This window comes from Oncorhynchus masou, chromosome 8 (genome assembly GCF_036934945.1).
Source record: "Oncorhynchus masou masou isolate Uvic2021 chromosome 8, UVic_Omas_1.1, whole genome shotgun sequence".
Classification (NCBI taxonomy): Eukaryota; Metazoa; Chordata; class Actinopteri; order Salmoniformes; family Salmonidae; genus Oncorhynchus; species Oncorhynchus masou.
Window position 1 is genome coordinate 39,682,882 of NC_088219.1, and position 14,801 is coordinate 39,697,682.

At 40.9% G+C, this 14,801-nt stretch overlaps 1 pseudogene; it reads right to left on the reverse strand.

Moving 5' to 3' along the window:
• Nucleotides 1-6,487, reverse strand: part of LOC135544656 (microtubule-associated serine/threonine-protein kinase 1-like) — a 172,793-nt pseudogene extending 166,306 nt beyond the window's left edge.
• Nucleotides 6,488-14,801: the final 8,314 nt, after the last annotated feature.

The following is a 14,801-nucleotide window of genomic DNA, read 5'->3' on the forward strand; positions in this document are numbered from 1 at the left end:
CCACTTTATAATGTTTACATACCCTACATCACTCATCTCATATGTATATAATGTACTCTATACGATCTACTGCATTTTGCCTATGCCATTCGGCCATCGCTCATCCATATATTTTTTATGTACATATTCTTAAATCATTCCTTTAAACTTGTGTGTATAAGGTAGTTGTGAATTGTTAGATTACTTGTTAGATATTACTGCATGGTTGAAAGTAGAAGCACAAGCATTTCTCTATATTCACATCTGCTAACCATGTGTATGTGACAAATCAAATTTGATTTGATGGCAGTCAAGAAGTTAAAGCTTGGTCGCAAATGGGTCTTCCAAATGGACAATGACCCAAGCATACTTCCAAAGTTGTGGCAAAATGGCTTAAGGACAACAAAGTCAAAGTATTGGAGTGGCCATCACAAAGCCTGACCTCAATCCTATAGAACATTTGTGGGCAGAACTGAAAAAGCGTGTGCAAGCCAGGCTTACAAACCTGACTCAGTTACACCAGCTCTGTCAGGAGGAATGGGCCAAAATTCACCCAACTTATTGTGGGAAGCTTGTGGAAGGCTACCCACAACATTTGACCCAAGTTAAACAATTTAAAGGCAATGTAACCAAATACTAATTGAGTGTATGTAAACTTCTGAACCACTGGGAATGTGATGAGAAAAACAAAAGCTGAAATAAATCACTCTATTATTCTGACATTTCACATTCTTAAAATAAAGTGGTGATCCTAACTGACCTAAGACAGGGAATTTGTACTAGGATTAACTGTCAGGAATTGTGGAAAAACTGAGTTTAAATGTATTTGGCTAAGGTGTATGTAAACCTCCGACTTTCTCCAAAATATAGACTTACCTTTCATTTGACACCCAATTTGAAATGCTCTATTGAATTTCACATGTTGGTGCTCATGGATCCTTTTACATGGAAATGACCTACTATCAATTCATTGCTTGAAAATTACCATCACTTGGAAGTGCTATAGATTGGAGAAGAGATGTGTGTTGGAGGGATGATTCGTGTGTAGGCCTGCACAGCTCATTAGACTCACAAAAGGAGAATCCACCACAACGTGATTGGTGTAAAAATAAGAATAAACGTATAAGCCCATTTCGCAAACTCAAGGGAAATCATGCATACATACAGGGATATTGAGGCGCAGCAAGCAAGCTGTTCGGATCTAGAAGGAACCCAGAATTCCTGATCAGCCCACAGACATGAAAAAACATGACTGAATAAACACCTGGAAAATGTTTTAGTTCTAGTGTTCAAAAGGAGGACATTTTCACATGGCATAGTGGTAGAGTAAGTAACATTCCAGGGACCTGGGCTTGTGGAAGGACCACAAGTTGACAAAACTGTTCTAGTCTGGTATTGAAATCCAAAAGGGTTGTTCCACCTCAAAAAGTACAAGAAAGACGATTAACACCCACCATCTCAGATCATTCTGAAATCGTTTCTGTAGTTCGATACGGTTGGCATTCCTGAAACATTATATTGTTTAAAACTAATCCGATCTCAGAAAAACAGAGAACTCATACTGTATACTGGATGTTCGGTGTGATTGGCATGGGTGTGAGGGGTCCCATGGGTGTCTTTTTTTGGTGGGGGGATTCCTCATGTCTCACACCTTAGTAGGAAAATCTGATGTTGGGTACTACATCTATTGAATATTATCTGAATCTTACATATTGAAATGACAATTTTGGGCATAATCAATTAGCGTAATTTCCCAGAGATAAATATGTAATTTCAACAAAATAATGTTTCAGGAATGCCAGTGTTACCTGTTTCTAACTACAGAAACCATCTGATGTGGGTGTCTTGCTGAAATGGCATGGAACAACTCAAAAAGGTAAAACCACATCCTTTTTGTCAATCATCCCACCAGGATGTTGGAAATGTATTGCTACGTTTTAGGACACTGAAATAATCTGCTGTGTAAATTGCAGAGGGGCACAGGATCATCCATTTTGTTACTCTGGACAAAACTCTGAGTTGTGTGTGAGCAACTGCAACAAAGTTCACCGATATTTCATAGAATCAAAACAAAATAATAATAATATCAAAATAAAAATAACTTTAGTTTTCAAGATAGTAGCCTTCAGGACCTGTCCAGGACCTGTCCTTACATGGCAAACATACATAACTAGCCATATCTGGCAGGACCACCAGTTCGTAGCTTTCATGAGGCCAAAAAAACTCAGGATGATTTTGTGGTACTGTAAAAACATGCAACTACCAGTTAAGACTCCACTCACAGATAGATGGTACCCATTTTTAGAATTAAAAGGACGTACGTACGTGGGCAGGCAGTTGTTCATAAACAAAGATGTGCATAAAATCAACTATGGGGTGTGTTCCATTTGAAATACAAGCACAGCCTGAGGAGGAGATGTCACAGACAAGCCACTCATCCCAGAAGCCTTTCCATATTTAACGCCCTTAAATGGCATGACATAGCTAAAGTTGCAGGTCAGAGATTAGAGGTTAGGGGCCAGGCCGTGTAACTGGCTCATGTCCCCAATGGTGGTAACCTGACATGGCTTTAAAGGGGGCACTGACGTGTTCAATTAGCTCTGCATAGGAGTCGCCTTTAAATACAGATTTAGCATCAGATTACCCTACTCCCAATATTAACCTTAGACATTATGCAGGTGAATAATAGAAATCCTGAATCAGGGGTTCGGGACAACGTCCACCTTCACAATCAAATGTACAGTATTTTATAATAAATTCAAATGGAATTGTCTTCATATTGCTTGACCCTATCCAGTCTCTTCAGATCTACCTACGACACGGGTCGGGCTCGGGTTCGATTTTGAATTCAGCAGTAGTTTCGTAGAGCCAACCCAGTTTCTCCAGAGAAAAAGCTTGGATGATGCCTGGGGTACGTTCACAACAACTTAACAGCTGTGGGAATGTCGAAGACAAGAGATTGATGATGGCAAATTGTGACTCAGATAAAGGTTTGAGTGGTGAAACAGAAGAGTCGTTGTCTGTCCTTTGGAGTTTTGATATTGAGTCTTTGCCCCGACAAGGTGATGTTAGAATATAGAAGGTATCCGGTACGAGCTTCTGTGCCGAATACATTGCATTGTTACAGGCGTCAAGCGTTTGGGCCTGTGGCAGTAATTACAATGTGTAGGAGGGAGGTTCCTAGGTGTGAAACAGAAGAGAAGTGTGCAGAAGAGCATGAGACAAAGGAATGTGTAGCATTGGGGAAAGTAGTGGTATGTGTTAATTGTGGGGGTGCCCATCGGGCTGGGGATCAGAAATGTCTGGTGCAAGAGTGGCAGTTTAAGGTTTCCAGGGTTAGTGTAGTGCAGAAATTGTTGCATACTGAGGCAGTGAAGAAAGAGGAAGATGGCTCAAGGGGGAACGATCCTGAGAGGAGTGGTGTGAGTAGTAGATCAGTGCCAATACAGAGGGATAGATCAACAAATGCTATGTTTCAGTAAGATTGGATTGTTAGCATTTATAACAGAAAATTGAGGTTGTGGGGACAAAGGCAGAGAGGTATTTGGGTGTCTTCTCAACAAAGTAGTCTTCTCAACAAAGCCTGGATACATACACCACCGTTCAAAAGTTTGGGGTCACTTAGAAATGTCTTTGTTTTTGAAAGAATTTTACTTTTTTCTCCATTAAATAACATCAAATTGATCAGAAATACAGTGAAGACACTTAATGTTGTAAATGACTATTGTAGCTGGAAACGGCTGATATTTTGGAATATCTACATAGGCGTCAAGAGGAACATTCTCAGTAACCATCACTCCTGTGTTCCAATGGCACGTTGTGTTAGCTAATCCAAATTTATTATTTTAAAATGCTAATTAAGCATTAGAAAATCCTGTTGCAATTATGTTAGCATAGCTGAAAACTGTTGTCCTGATTAAAGAAGCAATAAAACTGGCCTCCAGACTAGATAAGTATCTGGAGAGTCAGCATTTGTGGGTTAGATTACAGGCTCAAAATGGCCAGAAACAAATAACTTTCTTCCGAAACTTGTCAGTCTATTCTTGTTCTGAGAAATGAAGGCTATTCCATGTGAAAAGTTGCCAAGAAACTGAAGATCTCGTACAAAGCTGTATACTACTCCCTTCACAGAACAGCACAAACTGTCTCTAGCCTGAATAGAAAGAGGAGTGGGAGGCCCCTGTGCACAACTGAGCAAGAGGACAAGTACATTAGTGTGTCTAGTTTGAGAAAGACGCCTCAAGTTCTCAACTGGCAGCTTCATTAAATACTACCCGCAAAACACCGGTCTCAACGCCAGTGACGAGGCGACTCTGGGATGCTGGTCTTCTAGGCAAAGGCCCTCAGTCCAGTGTCTAGGTTTTGCCCATTATAATCTTTTATTTGCCAGTCTGCGATATGGCTGTTTCTTTGCAACTCTGCCGAGAAGGCCAGCATCCCGGAGTCATCTCTTCCCTGTTGATATTGAGACTGGTGTTTTGCGGGTCAAACAGTTCTATTTTTGTTTCATCAGATCAGAGGACATTTCTCCAAAAAGTACAATCTTTGTCCCCATCTGCAGTTGCAAACCGTAGTGTGGCTTTTTTTATTGCGGTTTTTGAGCAGTGGCTTCTTCCTTGCTGAGCGGCCTTTCAGGTTATGGCGCTATAGGACTCGTTTTACTGTGGATATAGATACTTTTATACCTGTTTCATCCATCTTCACAGGGTCCTTTGTTGTTCTGGGATTGATTTGCACCAAAGTACGTTAATCTCTAGGAGACAGAACACGTCTCCTTCCGGAGCGGTATGACAGCTGCCTGGTCCCATGGGGTTTATACTTGTGTACTATTGTTTGTACAGATGAAAGTGGTACCTTCACACATTTGGAAATTGCTCCCAAGGATGAACCAGACTTGTGGAGGTCTACAAAAATGTTTTCTGAGGTCTTGGCTGATTTCTTTTGATTTTCCCATGATGTCAAGAAAAGAGGAACTGGGTTTGAAGGTAGGCCTTGAAATACATCCACAGGTACACCTCCAATTGACTCAAATTATGTCAATTAGCCTATCAGAAGCTTCTAAACCATGACATCATTTTCTGGAATTTTCCAAGCTGTTTAAAAGGCACAGTCAACTCAGTGTATGTAAACTTCTGACCCACTGGAATTGTGAGAGTGAAATAATCTGTCTGTAAACAATTGTTGGAAAAATTACGTGTCATGCACAAAGTAGAGGTCTTAACCGACTTGCCAAAACTATAGTTTGTTAACAAGAAATTTGTGAAGTGGTTGAAAAACGAGTTTTAAATGACTCCAACCTACGTGTATATAAACTTCCGACTTCAACTATGTTCAAATCTTTCCAAAGCTGAGCCAAGCCAAAAACACATACAGCAATCAAGTCAATAGGCATGCTTCGAAGTATGTTAATAAAAAATTACATGAAGCCAATGTTATCACATAGGACTCGAGCATCATAGTGACTTGCCCTCACAAATTGACTTGGGAAATTCCAATATCCCCCTGACAGCCATATGAATCGGTCAGTTTACTGTGTCACTATTACTGCTGGGGATTCTCTAATCCAAAAAATATTTGAACTGACAAAACTGTAAAGCTCGGGGGGTGGGGGGATAAAAGCTAATACGTTTTTATTCAGCTAAAATATTATACTCTGAATAATACTTTAGCTGAAGTAAAGTAACAATTTCTTATTTCTCACAAGCAGTGCGCACACATACGCAACAAGGCATGATGGTTGTCACCTTTGCGAGGGCGCACACACCTGCCATTCAAGCCACTCCACCCACAGACAATTACTAACGTTTAATGGGTAAATTACCATTTCGTCGCCTCCTTCCTCATGTTCTTTATTCCCCGGTTCCACCGCCTCGTCTGCCACACTCTTTTCTTCCTTCCCTTCTGTTTTTAGAGTGACGAAGTCTGAAGTGTGTTGGTTGTTGAAATACTCGTAATATTGGTGCACTTCTTCTAAACAGATGTCTATACCTTCTCCCCCTGACAAGGTTTGGGAGACTGAAGAGGACTGGCTCCCGCTGTCGCTTCCAAAAGTCTCCAAGTGTTGCGCCTCCATAATGTTAGAGTCCACTAACACCCATCACGCCAGTTTAGGTCGATCAATATAAGTCACCGCGTATTATTGGTTAAAATGAGTAATGTCTACCTGTACACCGTTTAAGTCATATTGAGGTTTGAATGCACCGTGTTGCACGAATACCGTTGAAAAGTTCAATTCAGTGGAAGTTCCAAGGCTACAACACGGACGCAACCGTTTCATCCTTGGCTGCGTGAAATGCTGTTCGTAGCAAAAAGCGCCTGGAGTTGGTTTCATTTCATAACTCTGCCGACCAAAATATCCGCTGTGCGCCGTCAATCTTGTAGTGTGAATTCTAACAGACAGACTGACATGCACCAGTGGGGTGTATTCATGGTTTCCCCAAAAAAACTACTAATAAAAAAAACGAAATAATGAATCTTTCGTCTCTCTGTGTCATCATTTCCCTTCAATTCGCAAGAGACATCTCACATGAGAAAACACCCAAGCGAGCGAAACAACGCCCCCCTGATGCTGTCTGGTCCAAACGAGTATGGCATTGTTGCTGCCCGTAGCATTGAAATCAAGGGAAGCCAGCGAGCATTTGGCCTCCCTTGATAAAACAAAGTTTATAAAATTAGCTAAACTGTCCCTCCCCCCAAAAATGCCATGGGAAGCCAGCTTGCATTCCTATCAAATCCCATTGAGAGCATACCTCATTACCATAAAAACCTGAATTGTTGCATCTCATTGTCCTGTTGTCTAGCGAGCTTGCTTAAATTGGCCCGTTTGTTGTGCCCCTGGCTTGAGAGGTAGCTAGCTGTAGAAGGCTAATGTTAACTAGCTAAAGTTAGTAGTTTGGCTAGCAAGCAAGCATTTTAGCCAGGTAGCCTAGGACAACAAAGAATTGAAGTATTTACTATGACGGAATGATAGACGTTTCGTCAACATGAGAGGATGGTGGCATTGGTGTTTAGTTTAGTAGTGTGAGTCAACATGTTTTTCTACTTGCACAAACGCACACACAGAAATCCGAACCATGAACAGCCACATGGTATTTAGCTTACATTGATTGGACTAAATTGTTTTTGGTATCTTTTAGTTGTCACTGTATTAGACTAAGCAGAGGTGATTTGATGATGTTGAAATGGCGCTGAAATAGTGGAGGCAGCTCCTGTTTTCTTTGCGACTTGCGGTAACTCTCTGTGGTTCTAAATCAATAGTTTAATGGTCCGTAAATGTCAGAAACATTAACTTGCTTGACCGTGCTGTAGTTCATGTAACTGTTTATAACATGCAATATGCTTTGTGGACTTCAGACAGAGGTTGCTCTCCAGTTTTGTGATGAAACAAAGTTGTGGTTGAATTTATTCTGCCACTGTGTCTCTTATTGTCTCGGCCGACAGGCTATATCACGGTCGCAAGGCATATGAACTAACAGGTTATAGAGCAATCAACCCAATCATCACAACACAGGTTGTAATATGGCTTGTTTTTGCGGGGGTGGGGCTTGGCTTCCCCAGTGATTTAAAAAAAAAAAATTTAACCCACGCACCACTACTGACATCCACCCTCATCATATTACATTGGTACCATGTGTGTAACACTCAATATGATGAGAGAGAATTGTGTGAGCTTTGCTCCTGTTGACACCCAGATCATTTTGATCTGAATTTCCATCCACATTTTAGCATGGAACCTTTTTTGCATAGTGGTGCTTTTCCATCAAGATCCTTGCACCAGTGTGCCGCCAGTGTCTTATGTTAAAGTAAGCCCTAGTGTTATTGTGTTTACATCAGAAGTTTGACACCAAAACTGCATTTCCAAAACTGGGGGTCGCGGCCAGATTTGAAAATGGGGTTGCGAGAGAAACTCTGAAAGAAATGTGTGGTTAAAGTAGTCCTGTCTAGTGAGCTAGCTTACAAATGTTGCTCATATTCTAATAACATTATCTATCCAGCATATAGTTTATAATAAGACTGCCTTCATATATTTGATTTAAATAATCAACTTTGCTTACCTTATTAATAAATTGATAAATAACCCCTTTGTTAATCTAAGAGTGTATTCTTTTATTAAACACATTATTTCTCTTGCATCTAGCTAGCATTTAGTTTGCAACAGCAAAGGTTTTTATGAACAATGTTGCAAAATACTAGTCATTTTTCTGATAAAAAAAAATCATGCAGCATTAATATGGATATAAATGTCAATGCAAAACAGCTAAATCAAATAAAAAGAGCTAGTTAGTCATTTCAGAGTTTGATTTGGCTGGGTTAAGTTTTGTTAGCTGTTGTTTGCTCAAATCCACATAACATAGGTTCTTTGCTTTCACAGGGAATATACAGTACCAGTCAAAAGTTTGGACACACATACTCATTCAAGGGTTTTTCTTTATTTTTTACTATTTTCTACATTGTAGAAAAACAGTGAAGACATCACAACTATGAAATAACAAATATGGGATCATGTAGTAACCAAAAAAGTGTTGAACAAATCAAAATATATTTTAAATATATATTTTTTTATTCTTCAAAGTAGCCACCCTTTGCATTGTCAGCTTTGCACACTCTTGGCATTCTCTCAACCAGCTTCACCTGGAATGATTTTCCAACAGTCTTTAAGGAGATCCCACATATGCTGAGCACTTGTTGGCTGCTTATCCTTCACTCTACTGTCCAACTCATCCCTGTAACGTATACTCCCTCTCTGGCCTCTAGGTCATCAGGCTACTGATTATCCCGCACACCTGTCACCATCGTCAAACACACCAGCACCTTATGTCACTCACCTGGACTCCATCACCTCCTGGATTATCTTCCCAATATCTATCACTACCGTTGGTTCTTTCCTCAGGTGTTTTTGACTCTGTTTCATGTCAATGCGTTGTTTTTGTTTATTGTTTTGTTTATTTATTAAAACACTCACTCCCTGTACTCTCTTCCCGACTCTCAGCGCACTCGTTACAATCCCAAACCATCTCAATTGGGTTGAGGTTAGGTGATTGTGGAGGTCAGGTCATCCGATGCAGCACTCCATCACTCTCCTTCTTGGTCAAATAGCACAGCCTGGAGGTGTGTTGGGTCATTGTCCTGTTGAAAAACAAATTATAGTCCCACAAAGCGCAAACCAGATGGGATTGGGGTATCTCTGCAGAATGCTGTGGTAGTCATGCTGGTTAAGTGTGCCTTGAATTCTAAATAAATCACTGACAGGGTCACCAGCAAAGCACCATCACACCTCCTCCTCCATGCTTCACGTGGCAACCACACATGTAGAGATCATCCGTTCACCTACTCTGCATCTCACAAAGACACGGCGGATGGAAACAAAAATCAAACATTTGGACTCATCAGACCAAAGGACAGATTTCCACCAGTCTAATGTCCATTGCTCATGTTTCTTGGCCCAAGCAAGTCTCTCATTATTGTTGTCGTTTAGTAGTGGTTTCTTTGCAGCAATTCATCCATGGCCTGATTCACGCAGTCTCCTCTGAACAGTTGATGTTGAGATGTGTCTCTTACGTGAACTCTGAAGCATTTATTTGGGCTGCAATTTCTGAGGCTGGTAACACTAATGAACTTATTCTCTGTAGCAGAGGTACCTCTGGGTCTTCCTTTCCTGTGGCGGTCCTCATGAGAGCCAAGTTTCATCATAGCTCTTGATGGTATTTTGCAACTCTGGGTCTTCCTTTCCTGTGGCAGTTCACATGAGAGCAAGTTTCATCGTAGCGTCTCACCTTTATGCTAAGGGTCAAAATGCACTTTCAATGGGTTACGACTTCCAACACCACCCCAGCTATTCCTACTGAATCACTACATTGGTGGCAGGCAGTAGTGGGATAACCCCCCAGTCTCTCAGGCCTGTGTTGGACGTGATTTTTGTTTAGCTTGTTCGTAATCAGATATCTCTATCAATGCTGAGCTCTTTTATCACATTGTTGTTTGCTGATGTGTTTTCTTTCCCTAATGCACTGTATCATCTGTAGATGTTGACTCACATACTGTAATGAATGACATGCCTCTTAGCCTCTTAACTACTACCACACAAACACACACAGAGGTTAGGAGAATTGGGCACCGGAATCATTTGAAATAGTGATACACAACTGAAAAACGGGTCTGTTTCATTTGAGGAAGTGAGCAATATGAGATGTCCCGGTGCTCGTTTACGCAATAATGATTTGTAATCGTTACAAAAGCTGGATGCAACCAGCTCCAAAGCCTTCAGAATTGGGTCAACATACTGTAAAGTACACATGGAATTGTTTTAAGAAGGTTATACCAAGGATGATTTTGCTCTTTGATTTGGAATTGTAAGACCCCTTGAAGTATAACAAATAAAATACAAAAACAAATATTTGAACATTTTTCTTTGGCCTGACTGCTACAGTATTAGCCTATACAAGTGCATTGAATGACAGATTCACTACATGGAACAACAGAGATAGTCCCTCCCAAAAAAATTGGAAAGAAGTTTGTTCTGAAATGTCGTTCCTATTTCTGAGAGATATTAGAAAGATCAGGAAATTGTACCATTTATTTTTTTATATGTATTCAACCCCTTACTCTTGTCACTAAACAGACTCTATATACATTTACATTTACATTTACATTTACATTTAAGTCATTTAGCAGACGCTCTTATCCAGAGCGACTTACAAATTGGTGAATTCACCTTCTGACATTACAATCATATCTTATTTGGCACATGTCCCGAATATACACAGGTATAGTAGACTTTACAGTGAAATGCTTACTTACAAGCCCTTTACCAACAATGCATTTTCAAGAAATAAGTGTTAAGAATGTATTTAATAAAATAAACTGAATTGAAAAAGATAGATTGAAAAATAAACAATAAAGGAGCAACAATAAAATTACAGAAGCGAGGCTATATACAGGTGTTACCGGTACAGAGTTGAGGCAACTGAGGTAATACTGTATGTCGGTAGAGATAAAGTGACTATGCATGGATGATAAACAGAGGGCAGCAGAAGTGTAAATATGGGGGTGGGGGAGGGGGATAATGCAAATAGTCCAGGTAGCCATTTGATTAGCTGTTCAAGAGTCTTATGGCTTGGGGGTAGAAGCTGTTAAGAAGCATTTTGGACCTAGACTTGGCACTCCAGGTATCGCTTGCCATGCAGGTAGCAGAGAGAACAGTCTATGACTAGAGTGACTGGACTTTTTTCCCATTTTTAGGGCCTTCCTCTGACACCGCCTGGTATAGAAGTCCTGGATGGCAGGAAGCTTGGCCCCAGTGATGTACTGGGCCGTACGCACCACCCTCTGTAGTGCCTTGCGGTCGGAGGCTGAGCAGTTGCCATAACAGGCGGTGATGCAACCAGTCAGGATGCTCTCGATGGTGCAGCTGTAGAAAGTTTTGAGGATCTGAAAACCCATGCCAAATCTTTTCAGTCTCCTAACGGGGAATAGGTGTTGTCTTGCCCTCTTCACAACTGTTTTGGTGTGTTTGGACCATGATAGATTGTTGGTGATGTGGACACCAAGGAACTTGAAGTGCTCAACCTGCTCCATTACAGCCCCATCGACCCTACAGCCCCTTCAATCATCTCCTGTGTCTTGATCACATTGAGGGAGAGGTTGTTGTCCTGGCACCACACTGCCAGGTCTCTGACCTCCTCCCTATAGGCTGTCTCATCGTTGTCGGTGATCAGGCCTACCACTGTTATGTCGTCGGCAAACCTTAATGATGGTGTTGGAGTCGTGCGTGGCCTTGCAGTCATGGATGAACAGGGAGTGTTCCCTCCCCTGGGGATCCCCGTGTTGAGGATCAGCATGGCATATCTGTTTTACTCCATTTTGAATAGGGCTGTAACATAACAAAATGTGGAAAAGGGTAATGGGTCTGAATACTTTCTGAATGCACTGTATTTACCCCAGTGGTCAAAACTGGTTGGAAGATATATTTTCATTGTTTTTTGACTGTCTTTTCATCCAAAAAGTATTGTGTTCACATGCTGTTTTTTGTTATTTCCTGCCAATTAAGATCCTGCTGAGGCAAAGATCCTGCAATGGCTTGTTGTAATGTAAATCCTTTGGTGCTTAGTAATGATCATAACAACTCAATGATATCGTTTAGATTTGGTTTTTATTTAATCCATGTGGATGTATTTATTGAATCCAAACTATCATTCACAGCATGCACTATGATCATGTTATTTTTCCATTTACCTGCGGTTCCCCCCTTTCTGAGGAAGTGAAGGGAGATATGTATTTATTTGTCATATTGAATATTGTGTTATGGTGCAATGCTCAATGGCCTGCTTCTTGACATTTTGTACTATCATGTTGTCCACTAGGGTGTAGTGTCAACCAAGAGAATAATGCCAATTACAGCATGAGTGATAGGGACCAGTTCTGACAGGGGTGTTAAACTCAATTCTTGGAGGACCCAGTGTCGATGGGTTTCCACTCCTACCTTCTATTGGATTGATCAATTAAGGTAATTGATTGCTTGGGATTAGGAACTACCCTCTACTTGTTAATAGGTCTTAATTGGACATGAATTGAAAGGAAATAAACACCCTATGAGCACAATACTTTTTGGTTGAAAAGACAGACCATATTGATCACTGGGGTAAATACAGTGCATTCACTGGGTTAAATGCAGTGCATTCACTGGGGTAAAAGCAGTGCATTCACTGGGGTAAAAGCAGTGCATTCACTGGGGTAAAAGCAGTGCATTCACTGGGGTAAAAGCAGTACATTCACTGGGGTAAATACAGTGCATTCACTGGGTTAAATACAGTGCATTCACTGGGGTAAATACAGTGCATTCACTGGGGTAAATGCAGTGCATTCACTGGGGTAAATGCAGTGCATTCACTGGGGTAAATGCAGTGCATTCACTGGGGTAAATGCAGTGCATTCACTGGGGTAAATGCAGTGCATTCACTGGGTTAAATGCAGTGCATTCACTGGGGTACATACAGTGCATTCGGGAAGTATTTAGACCCCTTCACATTTTCCACATTTTGTTACGTTACAGCCCTATTTTAAATGTTTATTTTATTTTTTTATCCTCAATCTACACGCAATACCCCATAATGACAAAGCAAAAACAGAGTTTTTGAAATTTGCAAATGTATTTAAATAGAAAACACATACCTTATTTACATAAGCATTCAGACCCTTTGCTATGAGACTTGAAATTGAGCTCAGGTGCATCCTGTTTCCATTGATCATCCTTTAGATTTTCTGCAACTTTATTGGAGTCCACCTGTGGTAATTCCTTTGAATGGACATGATTTGGAAAGGCACACACCTGTCTATATAACGTCCCACAGTGGACGGGGCATGTCAGAGCAAAAACAAAGTCATGAGATTTAAGAAGTTGTCCATAGCGCTCCGAGACAGGATTGTGTCGAGGCACAGATCTGGGGAAGGGTACCAAAACATTTCTGCAGCATTGAAGGTCCCCAAGAATACAGTGGCCTCCATTCTTAAATGAAAGAAGTTTGGAACCACCGCCTGGCCAAACTGAGCAATCGGGGGAGAATGGCCTTGATTGGGGAGGTGACAAAGAACCCAATGGTCACTCTGACAGAGCTCCAGAGTTCCTCTGTGGAGATGGGAGAACTTTCCAGAAGGACAACCATCTCTACAGCACTCTACCAATCAGGCCTTTATGGTAGAGTGGCCAGACGGAAGCCACTCCTCAGTAAAATGCACATGACAGCCCGCTTGGAGTTTGCCAAAAGCCACCTAAAGGATTCTCCGACCATGAGAAACAAGATTCTCTGGTCTGATGAAACCTAGATTGAACTCTTTGGCCTGAATGCCAAGCGTCACGTCTGGAGGAAATCTGGCACCATCCCTACAGTGAAGCATGGTGGGGGCAGCATCATGCTGTGGAGATGTTTTTCAGCGGCAGTGACTGGGAGACTAGTCAGGTTCTCAGACTGCGGCGACGGTTCACCTTCAAACAGGACAACAACTCTAAGCACTCATCCAAGACAAAGGCAGGAGTGGCTTCAGGACACGTTTCTGAATGTCCTTGAGTGGCCCAGCCAGACCCCAGTCCCAGATCGAACATCTCTGGATAAATCTGAAAACAGCTGTGCAGCTCGAGAGGATCTGCAGAGAAAAATGGGAGAAACTCCACCAGATACAGGTGTGCCAAGCTTGTAGCGTCATACCCGAGAAGAATCAAGGCTGTAATCGCTGCCAAAGGTTCTTCAACAAAGTACTGAGTAAAGGGTCTGAATACTTATGGAATTGTGATTTCATTTATTTTTATATTTATAAATATGGAAACATTTCTAAAAACCTGTTTTTACTTTGTCATTATGGGGTATTGTGTGTAGATTGAGGGGGGGAAAACTATTAATCCATTTTTAAAATAAAGCTGTAACAAAATGTGGAAAAAGTCAAGGGGTCTGAATACTTTCCAAATGCACTGTTAACTTATTTCACAGTTTTGTCTTAGTTCTCTTCTATGTAGACACATATATGAACAACTTATTTTTGCTTTCTAATTTTATGTACAAAATCCGACAATAATTAGAGTTTAGTACATTTGCTAAATAAACTGTAAGATTGAAAAATATTGTATAATATTCAGGCCTCTTTTTAGTTGTATTAATAGTCTGAGTTATGAGTGTTGATTTTACAGTAATCTCCTAAAGATGATCAGTAAATCCTCAGATGCATAACATAAGACCTCACATTTACCTCACTCACTTTCCTCAGAGAAGGAAATGTATTTTGGAATCTTATTGTCTTACCATGTTCCCTTCGTTTTGAATCACACATTGGGTTTA